This window comes from Neofelis nebulosa, chromosome 2, assembly GCF_028018385.1.
Source record: "Neofelis nebulosa isolate mNeoNeb1 chromosome 2, mNeoNeb1.pri, whole genome shotgun sequence".
In the NCBI taxonomy this organism is placed as follows: domain Eukaryota; kingdom Metazoa; phylum Chordata; class Mammalia; order Carnivora; family Felidae; genus Neofelis; species Neofelis nebulosa.
In genome coordinates, this window is record NC_080783.1 from 19,635,632 (window position 1) to 19,648,128 (window position 12,497).

At 57.1% G+C, this 12,497-nt stretch overlaps 1 protein-coding gene across 9 annotated transcripts in view; it reads left to right on the top strand.

Annotated features, from left to right (window-relative positions):
- The window catches only part of TNS1 (tensin 1), a 194,652-nt gene that overhangs the window by 57,509 nt on the left and 124,646 nt on the right, over window positions 1-12,497 (top strand). The window contains exon 1 of one of the 9 annotated variants that reach the window (XM_058705349.1): window positions 1,983-2,257. The exons of the other annotated variants lie outside the window; for them this stretch is intronic. The gene's annotated coding sequence lies outside the window, so the exon portion shown is untranslated. Of the gene's footprint in view, window positions 1-1,982; window positions 2,258-12,497 lie in introns of those variants that run through there. 9 annotated transcript variants of the gene reach the window in all.

Sequence of the window (12,497 nt, forward strand, 5' to 3'; positions counted from 1 at the left end):
TTTTGAATTGAGGCCTGATCATGGAGAAAGAAAAGGGGGAATGGTGCCTTGAAAAGGCTTAGAGGTGGGGCTGTGTCGCAGAGGGTCCTTCTGCAGTGCTGGGACTGGATCTGGTAGGCAGTGGGGAGCCTGGGATAGTTTGGTGTCAGTCAGGGTGATGGTGGGGTGTGGGTTGGAAGGAGGAGATGGGGAGGATGGCGTGTCTGCCCTTCGTGACCCAAGACAGGGAGGGGGTTTCCGCTTCTGTGGCAGACTCCCCATCTACCTTTAGGGGAGCCCAGATTGCTGACGTGGAATCTCTCACTTCCCTCCCCTGACCAAGGCTGAACCAAGCCCCTGAGTCGATGTTGGTCTGCAGGGATGTGGGAGTTAGTAGGACAGGCTATTAGTATTCATCTTTGTCCCAGAGTTGGGACGAGGGAGGGCTAGACTCTTTCCTCACACAGTCCACAGTCTCAGAGGCACATTCTGTGGGGCCACGTCTCTCCTATCTCTGTCTCTGGCTGCACCTACACACTCACAGAGGGAGGCCACTGGCAAGGGCTGGTAGGTTTAGAGATACTGGGATTTGGGACTCTGGGAATCCAGACTCTCCACCTGGGAAGGGGTGAAGTCATCTTGTTCTGGAGGCAGGGGGTGGGCGCAGTGATGCTTCCGTCTCCACCCTGCCCACATTAGGGTCCTGGGAAGGTGCCCTGCTCCCACCCCCGCAATCCTCAAGGCTTCACTGTCACTGAAGCAGGGGGAGCAGCCCTCCAAAGTACTGATCGTTGCCCTGTGACACTGGCCCTAGATGCCCCCAGATCTTTCCCGAGACTGTTTGTCCCTCCTCTGGGTCTTCCCTGTCACTTTCCTGGGGAAGCGTTTGGATGAATTAATAAAATTAGTGAGTGTTAGAACTGGAAGACATCTTGAAGACCTTTGGATCCAAACTCATCATACAGCAGGGGAAACTGAGGCTCAGAAATGCAGGTCACTGGCCCAGATGGGGAAGAGAAGGGCCTTTCAGTGTCTGGAGAGCTGAGCGGTGGGGAGCTTGGCTCTGGAGTGAGCCTATCCAAGGTTGACTTTCTGCTCAACACCATCCTGTGTGGTCTTGGACAAGTCACCGAACCACTCCAGGATCGCTTTCTTCAGCTAGAATAACAGGGGAGATTTGAAGATTAAGTGAGAGAGAGAATATTCTTTAAGTGTCCGGCATGCAACAGGTGTGTAGCAAATAAATGACTTTTCCCTTCCCCTCAAAATAATCCTGTCCACTTATCTTCAAACTTTTCAAATCACGTTTCCCCTGATATTTTTAATTATAAATAAATTTTGTCCATATAGGAAAGTTGAAAGGATTAAATGGTAAACTCTGTAGGTTCTATAATGAATCCTTTGGTATATTTGCTTTATCACATTTCTGTTTATCTCTCCATCCATCAGTCCATGTTATTGTTTGATGCTTTTCAAAGACAGCTGAAGCATGCAATTCATTCACCGGAGTTCCTCTTCGCATCACTTTTGCATATAAAACCACAAATGCCTTCACTCAGCCGGGAGAAAAAAAGCAGAGGTGAAGAAAAAAACGGGCTCAGAAGTGAGATTCTGGGTCTCCTGTCACAAAATGAGTTGGGATTGGCACAGAGCAGGGTGCTCTCCAAAAAATTGGGAGTTGCCAGTTATTCCGATTATTATCATCGTTACTGCCATGTGACCAAACATCCTTCTCTGCCCCGCAGCCCTTTGGCCATTTCTCTGCCGCTCTGTTTCTTCCGTGGGGTCCTGGACCTCTTGCCACCTGTCCTCCCGCTTCTGCCCCCAAGCCCTCTGACGCCTCCCTGCAGGTCCTTGGCTGGCTGCTGAAGGAGGTGGGGGCTGCTTCGCGGGGCCCCAGGCGCCCGCCCTGCCAGGAGCTGCCCGGAGCGGCAGAGCGCTTCAGGGGTTAAAGGCGGCGGCGGCGGCGGCGGCGGCGGGCGGGCTGCTGGCCGGCTCGGGGAAGGAGGCGGTGCGCCGCCGGCCCGCCCGCCGCCGGGGGAGGGAGCCGGGCGAGCGGCGCCCTGGCTCAGTTGCTCCCAGCAGTGGCCCTGGGACCAGCTCCGCTCCTGCTCCTGCTCCCGCCCCGGACACAAGGCTTACTCACGCCCTCCTCCCGGCAGCCAGCTTACCAGCTTCTTGCCAGCCACAGCTGCTGCCCCGTCATTGCCCACTGCCTCTGTCCCAGACAGAGGGGGACCCAGGCACCCACCCACCCGGTGGCTCTTCTGTCAGAAAGGTGAGTGTGGGGTGTGTGTGTGTGTGTGTGTGTGTGTGTGTGTGTGTGTGCGCGCGCGCGCGCGCGCGCGCGCGCGCGCGCGCTGGCCTGTCCTACTGATGCTGTCAGGACCTCCCATCACATAAATTAGGGGAGGGGGAGGTCAGCCCACCTGGTCACCTGTCCTGGGGCTAGGCCAGCCCCCAGCCCCCAGCCCGACCTGTCAGTCCCCTGCCCTCATTGTCTGGTTCTGGCAGGGTGTCTGGGGTGTGGTTGTCCCCCGCCAGGAGAGACCAGTCAGAAGGAGTTTTGTTTGCCAGGGAAGTTGCCGGTGTCAGTGGCTGCTTGAGACTGAGGCCAGCAGGGCGAGAGGGGGCAGTCGGGAGTGTGGGTCTGCGGGGCTCTCCTCCCCTCCCTGCTCTCCATACCAGGGGTGCCTCAGGAGGGGACCAGGAGATGGGCGTGGGCATTTTTCCTCTTCATTTCTTTCCCCACCACCGCTGGAGCTGCTGCCGGGCCCTGTTCTCGGGGCTCCCCTTGCTCCCACCTCTCATCTCCCAGAGGGCTGCCCAAGGCTTCCAGGGAGGGTCTAGTGGGCCTGGAAGGGTTTCCCCGCTGCGCTCAACTCCCCGCAGCTTGGGTCCCTGGGTCCCTGGGCACAGCCTGGCATAAGTGCCCCCTGCTGCCCTCCCCCAGCCAGCAGCTCTCATTCCCTCCTCACCCCTCTGGGCAGAAATGGCTAATCCAGGTGGTTAATGAACAGACACACGCAGCTGCTTTGCACCCCCCTCTCCTTCCTCTCTTCCCACCCCTGTCTCCTCCTCTGACCCTCTGATGCCCTGCCTGCCACCCTTTCCCAAGTGGGGGAGTCTATGCAGAGCTAAACCTCAGTGTCTGGCCCCCACCCCCCAATTCAGGACCAGGGCCAGGACTGCCTGCCCAGATGTTTCTCTGCTGGCCACTGTCTTAGAAGAGGAAACTGGGAGGGGGTGAGCGAGTGGTGACCAGGAGAAGCCTGCTGTGCCCCCCAGCCGGGCTCCCTGCAGGGGATAGGGTTAGGGGACAGGATGGGTGCTGGGTAGGGGAGGGCAGGACAAGCAGTTGTGGGGTGAGGCTCAGAGGAGGAACTGGAAACCAGGGTTCCAGAATCTTTGGGGACAGGGGTTTTTCTTCTGGAAGCTGCAGAACTTCTTCCATGTGGCAGAATCAAAGCAGGGGGGTCAGGAGGGCGTGGGGGAGCACTCTCTTTCCTTGAGTCTCTGCTGGGCCCCTTCCTGAAGCTGCCTGGGTGGGGTGGGGACCATTGTGGCTCAGACTTGGCCTTAAGTCGCTTCTAACCCTGCCAGCTGGCGGCTTCGCCTGTCTCCCCCACCCTCGCTGTCCCCCAGGACCTCAGAGCTGGTTATAGCCGAGCCCCCCCTCTGCCCTGACCCCTTTGGCCCAGGTCTGGTGGGGACCTGTGTCTGCATGAGGAGCTGGGTGGGAGAGCTCTCAATAGGACCAGTGCTGGGATCCCCGCTTGGGGAAGGTCTCCCGGAACCCCGAGGTTTGGGAGCCAGGACTTTGATTCAGAGCTGAGAATTATCAGGTGGTGGAGGAGGGGGCGTGGGAATCTCTGCTTCCAGACCCCTGCCTCTCCTTCCCTAGCCCTCTCTCAGTACTTCTCATTCTTCACTTCCCACAGAGCCCCAGCCGAGAATCTCCCATGGGGGCCACAGCCTCCAGAATCGCAAACACCCTGGGGGTTGGTGGCCAGGTGTGGGGGGCTGCTGGGTGGGGTGCAGGGGAGTTCAGGGCCAACCTTGCCGTTGGATGACCATCTTCTCACCTCTGATGGACTGTAGCAGAAGACCTGGAGTTTGAGAATTCTCAGTGCCCTGTTAGTACTGAGGTGGGAACAGGAAGCAAAAAGGGAGAATGGATTTTTGCTTGGTGAAGGAAGCTTGGCTCAGGTCTGTTGAAGGGTTTCTTAACAAGCCTGCTGGTCAGCAGGAGAATGGGCTGCCTTGTGAGGTAGCGAGCCTCCCGTCCTGGGGAGAGTTCGGACAGCGGCTTGAAAACAGCTTGGAAGGATTCCTGAGCCGGGATGCGGTTAGGAGAAATGACCCTGGAGGTCTCTTGGGATGCTGAGGTCCTGGGATTCTTGAAGTCAGGAATTCTCGGACACCCGGAATGGGAGAGCAGGAAGGCGGTGGCCTCTGGCCTGGGGCGGGGGCACTGTCTTCTCCTCCCTGCCAGCGTTTGGGGAACAGAGAGCCCGATGCTCTCCCCTCGCACCCGTTGCGCACTCTCCTGCCAGGTCTGCCCCAGCTGCTTCCTGCAAGGATTCTGAGTTTCTTCCGATTCTTCCTGTCTTATTCTGAGCCTTGCCCCGTGGGTTAACCCCACAAGGGCCAGCACAGACCTGTGTATGGTATGGAATGGAAGGGATGCCATAGACCTCACCCCCTGCCCCCTCCAGTTAGAGCCCATGCTCCCAGCTAAGGGGGCTAACTGGGGGCCAGTGTGTGAGGATTAGGGATAGGAGTGTGCTTTGAGGTTTGGCAGCTTAAACCCCTGCCCAGTTCATACCCCCTGACCCTGGCCCTCCCCCCATCCCCCCCACAAGCCCATGAGAAGGGGCCTCCCCAGCCTGCTAGGGCATAGTAGGCAGAGGAGCAGTGCCAAGGTCTGAGATGCAGAAAATCCCCGCGTTGGCTCTTACCTGAGCCTCAGTTTCCAAATTTGTGAAATAACACAGGGTGGTCAGGGGCAGCTTGCAGTGGTTTGTGTAAGTCACAGGGGGATTTCACGGGAGGAGTGTGGGAGGAGCAGATCACTCGCTGTGTCCACGCCACCTCTCCACACCTGTGTCTCTGTGGTGTGGGTGCCAGGCTGCCAGAGGAGAGGCATTGTGGGGTTGGAGATACAGGGTTTGGAACCCCAAACCCTGGGAGGCTGGCGCTTTTCATGATGGGAATGTCAAGGTGGGCTTCTGGGAGAGGCTCAGGAACCCACCCGGGCTCCATCCTTCCCGTCCCAGCCTGCCTCTCCACACAACCCCCGTGACTCCTTTTCTCCTTAGTGGAGAGAGTGAAGGAGTAGGGTCTGAGGTCCCCCTGGCCAACCCTCTGCCTCCAGTCAGTCAGTCCTGGCTTCGTCTGAAGATGAAGTCCTTTCCAAGTGTCTAACTGTAGTCCCTCGTCTCGAGCCGGGACTAGATGAGGCAGCTTAATTAGGACACTCTTTGCTCTGGTCTGACCGAGACCCAATAGAAGGGCAGGAAGGTGAGATGCTGGGTGTGCCCTTGAGCCTAGAGAAGTTAGGGTTAGAGCTGGGGACAGCAAAGGCTCTCAGCTGCAGGTCATTTGGCTTCTTGGCTTCTTTCTGGGGCCATGAGTCTTACCACAGAAAGGGAAACTGAGGTCCAGCTGGGGGATGTGTATTGGAGGGGGGCAGAGGAAAGCCCTCCCAGTTACTGGACTCTGAAAAAAGCAAGTGGGTGTGGTGCTGGGGGGAGGGGGAGAGAGGTTTTCAGAGGGACTCTTGTCCCCAGTGCTGTATCCTCATGGCCCTGGCTCTTAGCTTTCAAAGCCATTAGGCACACAGAGGCGTGGGCACCAGTGAGCCGGAACGAGAGGAGTGGGGTGGAAGGGTTGCCAGCCTTGCGGGCCATGCCCACCTCCCTGGGTGCCCTACTCCATTATGCAAGGTCACACCTGGCCCTCCTCTCCTTCCTTTTCTCAAATTGCCTGAAGCACTTTCCCAAGAGGGGAGGTGGCAGGAGGTGCAGCTGGGTCCCTTGCCTGCCTCTACCCTGGTTAGTGACCTTGGCCATCTTCCTATTTGTCCATACTTTGGTTTCCCTCTGGGAGATGGTTAGTCTCCACAGAGTTGGAGCTTTGTGGGGTGGGGTGGTAGGTGGGCCCCAGCCACTCCTTGGTGCTGCCTCCTCCAGGGCTAGTCTGGACTCTGTAATCCCTGCCTTTTTAGGGCTGGAGGCTTGTAGCTCAGGCCTGGGTGTTTCGGGAGGCAGCAGGGACTAGCCGAGGAGGGTGTGGTCCCGGGGAGCCTGCAAGCAACGAGGGGTGACAGCGGTGTCTGAGCAGAGTCCTGTCCTGCTCCCGTGGTGAGAGGGAGTCCCAGTTAGAGGTCCGGGTTCCCCAGAAATCTTCCTAAGCCTTCTCTGGCAGAGAACATGGGACCCCTTAGTTTTCCCCGTCCTTCAAACTTCCCGTGTGCTCGTCTGTCTTCTAGCTGGATTACGAGCTCCTTGAGGCCAGGCCTGTGCCTTTTGCCTCTCTGGCGGTCCTTGCTGGGCCTGGCAGAGTGTTGCTCAGCACTAACTGGCTGCCTGATGAGGGGCAGAGGAGTGATGGTTTTAGATGGGGCCTGAGAGGACTTGCTAGGCCCGGAAACAGGGCTGAGTTTACTCAGAGGTCTAGAGTGAGGCGGAAAAGGTGACTCTGAAGGCCAGACTGCTGGGGCTCAACTGAAGACAACCCTATTTATTGACTGTGTGGCTTTGGCAAGTGACTGAACCTCTCTGAGCCTCAGTTTCCTCATCTGCAATAGGGGAGAATAACTGTACCTGTTTCATGCTGTGGTGGTGAATATCAAATGGGTTAGTTTATTGGAAATACTTCGAGCAGTGTTTGAGCCCGGCACATAGCAAGTGATCAGCAAATGCGAGTAATTGTTATTATTGGTTCTGGTGGTGGTCCTGGTGTTTCTCTAGGGGCTCAGTTCACTCTTTTCTCTCTCTTGGGGTTGTTCCGTCCCTAAGACGGGAGCATTATGGGATCAGAGGGTGGAGGAGATGGTGGCGTCATTTTCCCTTGAGGGGGTCCTAGCATCCGAGCCTAGAGAAGAGATTCCCCCTGACCTCTGTCTCTCTCTCTCTGTGAGTGTGGGGAGGCGGGGAGCTAAGGGGACCTCCCGAGGCCCTGTCTGCCCAGGGGAGCCGATGCAGAGCTGTGTTTATGGAGGACGCTGAGAAAATTGCCATCACTGTAAACAAGATGCATTATTATAAACCAGGCCAAGCTCCCCTCCTTGGATCCTATCCCATCCCTTGATGAGAGTCACTGAATCAGAGACTCCCAGGCCTGGCAAGAATGTGGCTGGCCTGGCCTCCAGGCAGGCTTCTCTTGACCGTGGACCATACCCATGGGGGTGGTGTCTGTATTGTAAGGTGGGATCCCCAAGCAACTGCAAGTTGCTGTATCTTATGTCCCCTAGGTCTCTCTGAAGCCTAACCTCCATCCCTCTTGCTGCAGCTGTAGTTCAGTCCCTTGCTGGCGGGAGGTGGGGGAGAACCAGGCCCAGCCCTTCCTGCATGCCACATAGCTGGGGGCTTTGAACCTGTGGTAGGGGCGGGTCCTGGCCACACTGCCTCTTCCTCCCAGGGCTCTCGCCTCTCTGGGGTCCTCCACCTTCTGGTTCCTCATTAGCAGGGGTCAGCCCTAAAGGCCTGCCAAGCCGCACTCTCCACCTAGCCCGGGTTCCCACCCAGGGAGGCTGGGGGTGCTCCAGGTCAGGGGTGTGAGCTCTATTTCCGGACCCCTGGCCCGCCCAGTTGCAGCTGCAAAAGGCATTAAGCTTTTTTTTGGAGAAAGAATGGGCTTGGGTTGATGATGATGACAGCTGGGGAGGGTTCCTGAGCTCAACCCGGCCCTATCTCGCTTCCCCTCCTCAACCCTTGCTCACCTCTGCTCCATTTCTAGGCCATTGCTCCTCTGGAGGAGGGGCTTGCCTTTGGCTCTTGACCTTGACCAGATCTGAGCAATCAACTGGTCTACAACAGCCCTTTATGGGGAGCAGTCTGTGGGTAAGGTCCTGGGTTTGGGGCTTGGTTGGGGGTCAAGGGGTGGGCAGAGGGTTCAAGGGAAGTGTAAGACAGGCCCAGGGCATGGGGAGAGCAGTGCTCTTGCTCTGTCCCTGGACTCTGGAAGTGTCCCTTCCCTTGCTGGGCCTGGTATCCTCACCTGTCATATGAAGGGCTAGGGAGGTGCAGGGCTGGAAGCGTCCGGGAGTCCATCCCAGGCTGCAGACTTCACCTTGGATTGACCTTGCTTCCCTTCTGCCCCGCCCCCACCTCTGGCAATCGCAGGCAGGAAGTCCTGCTGATTAGGGCCCTAATCACTGGCTGAGACTCCTAGAAACAGCAGAGCTGGTTGAGCAGAGAGGGGTAGGCGGACAAGCACAGGGAGAAGCCCTCACCGAGGGATATGAACTGGGTGTTCAACTGTCATGGGGGGCACTTGATGCCTGCTTGAGGCTGGGGGTCAGCTTCTGGGGTGGGGGCAGTGCCCAGGCATCCACCGTGGAGGCTGTGTGGCCGTGGCTGAGTCCGGCCAGGCACACGAGGCCCCTGATTATTCACTTAAAAGCTGTTTTTGGGCACTGACCCTATGCCAGGCAAGGTGCCAGTGGTATGGGGCTGGAAAGGCCAGGGGGACAGGGTCTAGTAGGAGACAAAGGGGAGTAGATGGACAGTTTCTGCCAAATGCAGAGGGCGTATCAAGCAGGAAGCGGTGTGTATGACCTGGTGGAGTGGAGAGAGCTTTGGAAAAGAGGTGCCATTTGAAATGTTTTTTAAAAGAAAAATTTTAAATGTTTTTATTGATTTTTGAGAGAGAGACAGAGAGAGAGCACAAGCAGGGGAGGGGCGGAGAGAGAGGGAGACACAGAATCCGAAGCAGGCTCCAGGCTCCGAGCTGTCAGCACAGAGCCCGGCGTGGGGTTTGAACCAACGAACAGTGAGTGAGATCATGACCTGGGCCGGTCAGACGCTTAACCGACTGAGCCTCCCAGGCACCGCGAGATGGGTTTTGAAGGTTGAGAAGAAGGAGTTGTGCAGGAAGCAGAAGGGATGAAGACTTCTTCAGGCACAGGGGAAAGGCACGCACGAAGGCACAGTAGCACACGTGTAATGGATAAAATAGTGGCTCCAGTCCTGTGGTAGAGTCAGACACACGGGGCTGTCCCTCCCGGCTCTGCTGCTTATTAGCTGGGTGACCTTGGGTCAAACCTCAGTATCTACATCTGTAAAATGGGGTTACTCTTCCAATCTCTTAGAATCATAGTAGCGATAAAATGAGATCATGTCTAGGAAGCAGTCGGCTCAGTGCCTAGCACAGGATAAGCCCTCAGTGAGTGTTGTGTGTAGGAAAGCCTGGCTTTGGGGAAGCTTGTAGGTGTTGCTTGGGGTCCGGCCATGGGGGGCTTTCTGAGCCAGGTTAACAAGGGAGCAGCCGAGGGCTTTAATGTGGGAGAAATGTGATGAGACTGTTATTTAGGAAGGTGATTTGGGCAGCTGTGAAGACTGTCCTGGCCGGGGAGATCTGGGGACAGGCCATAAGCCAAGGCCCTTGGACTCCTCTGTTCAACTTTCTCAACCCCAAGCTGGGAAGTCCTCTCCTGAATCACTTCGTCTCTCTGGGCTCCCTTCCCACGTGTTGCCCTCCTCTTCTGAATCAGGAGGCCGAGGAGGCACTGAAACCTTCCTGAGAGACCTTTCAGGCCAGAAGAGAGCCCTCCTGGGCGAGGCTTCACACACAAGACCGGCACGGACGGATCGTAGCGGGTAGGGGTGAGGATGGACCGCAGGCAGCTCGCGTTTCTGAGGAATCCAGAGGCTCCTTTTGGGGGCATCCTTCACCGTCTACCTGGCACACAGTAGGCCCTCACTGTTGGTCAAATGAATGAACAAACAGGAGTGTCCCCGAGTCAGGTGGAGGATCCTGCCCGCTTGGAGGCGGAGGCTTCCCTGCCTGACTGTAAGCGGCCTGGTAAGTGTCTGGACAGGGGCTGCCCGTTCAGAGGCACGAGGACCATTGAGCGTCGCCAAGGCCAGTGTGACCCAGGAGTTCAGTGACTGTGTGTGGATGAGGAAGCAGGGATTTCAGGAGCTTTAACTTGGAGCCAGGTGCTATCATGAGGCAATGTGGCAATGTGGGGGCGGGGAGGGGGTCAAGGTCAGATGCTGCAGCCACACCGTCTGAGTTTCAGTCTTGACCCCATCTCTTGCAGGCTGTGTGACTGTGGTCGGTGCTTTAATTTACTCCTCTATCAAAAGTGGGAAATAAATAGAAGCATGTCCAGCATGTAGGCCATGTTATGTGACCCTTGATTATCATTACTGTTATCATTATTACTTGTGTTGGTGTAGAGGGAGAGAGGCAGGCAGGGGCTTCTCGACAGGCATAAGTGCCCAGAGTGGGCAGAGAGCACAAGAGACAGACGAGGCTCCCCAGTGCCTCGTGAGCTTCGAAGGCTCTTCAGTGCCTTGTGAGCTGCCTCGGACGTCACACATGGGGCTGTGTCTGATGTGGCCAGCTGGGCTGAGCTGGGCGTGGGAGCAGAGGCCGCGTCCAGCCTGGATTCCAGGCTGGAGCCCTGGGAGAGCAGGGGGAGCTGGGGCGAGGGCCAGGGGGAGGAGAGGTGAGCAGAGAGGAGGCCAGGACTCTCCCAAGTCCCCAGCTGGGACCCTAGGAATTCCTCCCATCGTCTGCTGCCAGAGGGCCTGGCCTCTTAGCTGCATGGCCTCCGGAAGGCCTGTGGTCTTTCTCCCCATCTGCTGGGAAGACTGTTCCTCGTGCCCCTTCACCGTTAGGCGGTGATTGCTCCCCACCAACCACTGTTTGGGGCACCCCCTTCCTTCCTTCTCTCCTCATCTCGGCTTTAGCTCTCCCAGTTCCAGTGCTTTTCCGGATGAGCAGCTGCTTTGCAGTCGGCAGGGGTGAGGGTGGGCTTTCAGGGCCTGGCCCAGGACTTGCGGTGCAGTGGAGGGACTGGTGGCAGGTGTGGGGGGTCAGGTGGCCTATTTCCCGTCCCTTTTTGGCAACATGTGACCTTGGGCAAATTGCGTCCCCTCTCTGGCTTGTTTCCTCATTTGTAAGGTGACAGATTGGCCTTAGGAGAGTTCTCTAACCAGTGCTGAAATCCTGCAAGTCTGTGGATCTTTCTGAGCAGAGAGGCTCTTCCTCTTGGGGCTGCTAGAGGAGCCATCCAGCATGGGAGTGGGTGTCCTGGAAGGTCTTCAGGCGTCTGCTGGGAAACCAGCTGAGATGCTGGGAAGGTCCCTTCCAGCCCTGGGATTGGAAGGTTCTTTGCCCAGTTGACCACTCTTCCAGGCAGCTCTGTTTCTTGGAACAGAGTGGAGGGTAACAGCTGTCAGGGTTGAGTGGACCAGAGTCTCCAGGGCTCTGTCCCAGTGACTCAGGTGGAGATGCACTGGCAGGATTGGAGCTAGTGAAGCGGGGGAGGGAACCAGCCAGATCTGCTGGCTCCCCTCGGCTCAGAGAGCAGAGTGGGAGTAAGTGATGTGCTGGGGGGGCAGGGTGCAGAGAAGAGTGAGTAACAGTTGTGAGTGAGTAATGACCCCGTGTCTCTGCTGGGCAGGTGGCTCCTAGTCTGCAGGGCTGTCTGGGGCTCCGGAAATGCTCCCGGGAGGCCCAGCCACTGAGTCACTTAGGAGCTGGGGGTCTAAGGTGGCATGCCCCCCCCCCCCCCGGTCCCTTTGCTTCTTTCTCTGTGCTCCTCTGCATCAGCCACTCCTTCCAGCTCTGCCACCACACCCTCTAGGCCCCATAGTTGCCCTGTCTTGTCTTCGAAGCACCCAGGTGACTTGGGTCGCCTATAGGAGTATAGATTTTGCAGTCTGGCTATCCTGGGTTCAACTGTTCATAGCTGTGTGACCTTGGGCAGCTTACTTTTCTCACTGAGCTTCTGTGGCCTCATATGGGAAAAGGAAGATGTGTCTATTGTATGCACTGTGGAAAGAATTAAATGTGGCATCATGTCTGCAGCACCCCGTGCATTCTATGTATTCAGATATTGGGGCTGTCAGTCAAGGCCCCAAGTTCTGTTTTGCTCCTCCTCACCACCTCCACCCCTAAAAGTCCAGCTTCTATGCCTTTATTCCATGATTTTTAGGATGTTTATTCTCCTATCAGATCTGCCCCATGGTTTGTACACTCGCCCTCCTGTTTCTGACCCTTCCTACCTAGCTTCCATCAGTGTGACTTGCCCCTCACCTGCTCTTTCAGAAGGACGGGCAGGAAGCAGGTAGGGGGGAGAGTCCAGGGGGGAATCTGCTGCTGGTCCTGCCTCAGTGGATGGGCTGGCTCCTGCGGGCACTTTGAAACAACAACAACCTCTGAGATCTGGGTGAGTGTTCAGACTTGAACCCTCCCCACCCCACCTCTGCTGGTTATGCTCTCCCCTCCTGCCGTCTGCCCACATGGGTCATTCTGCCCCTGGCTTCCTCAGATCCTCT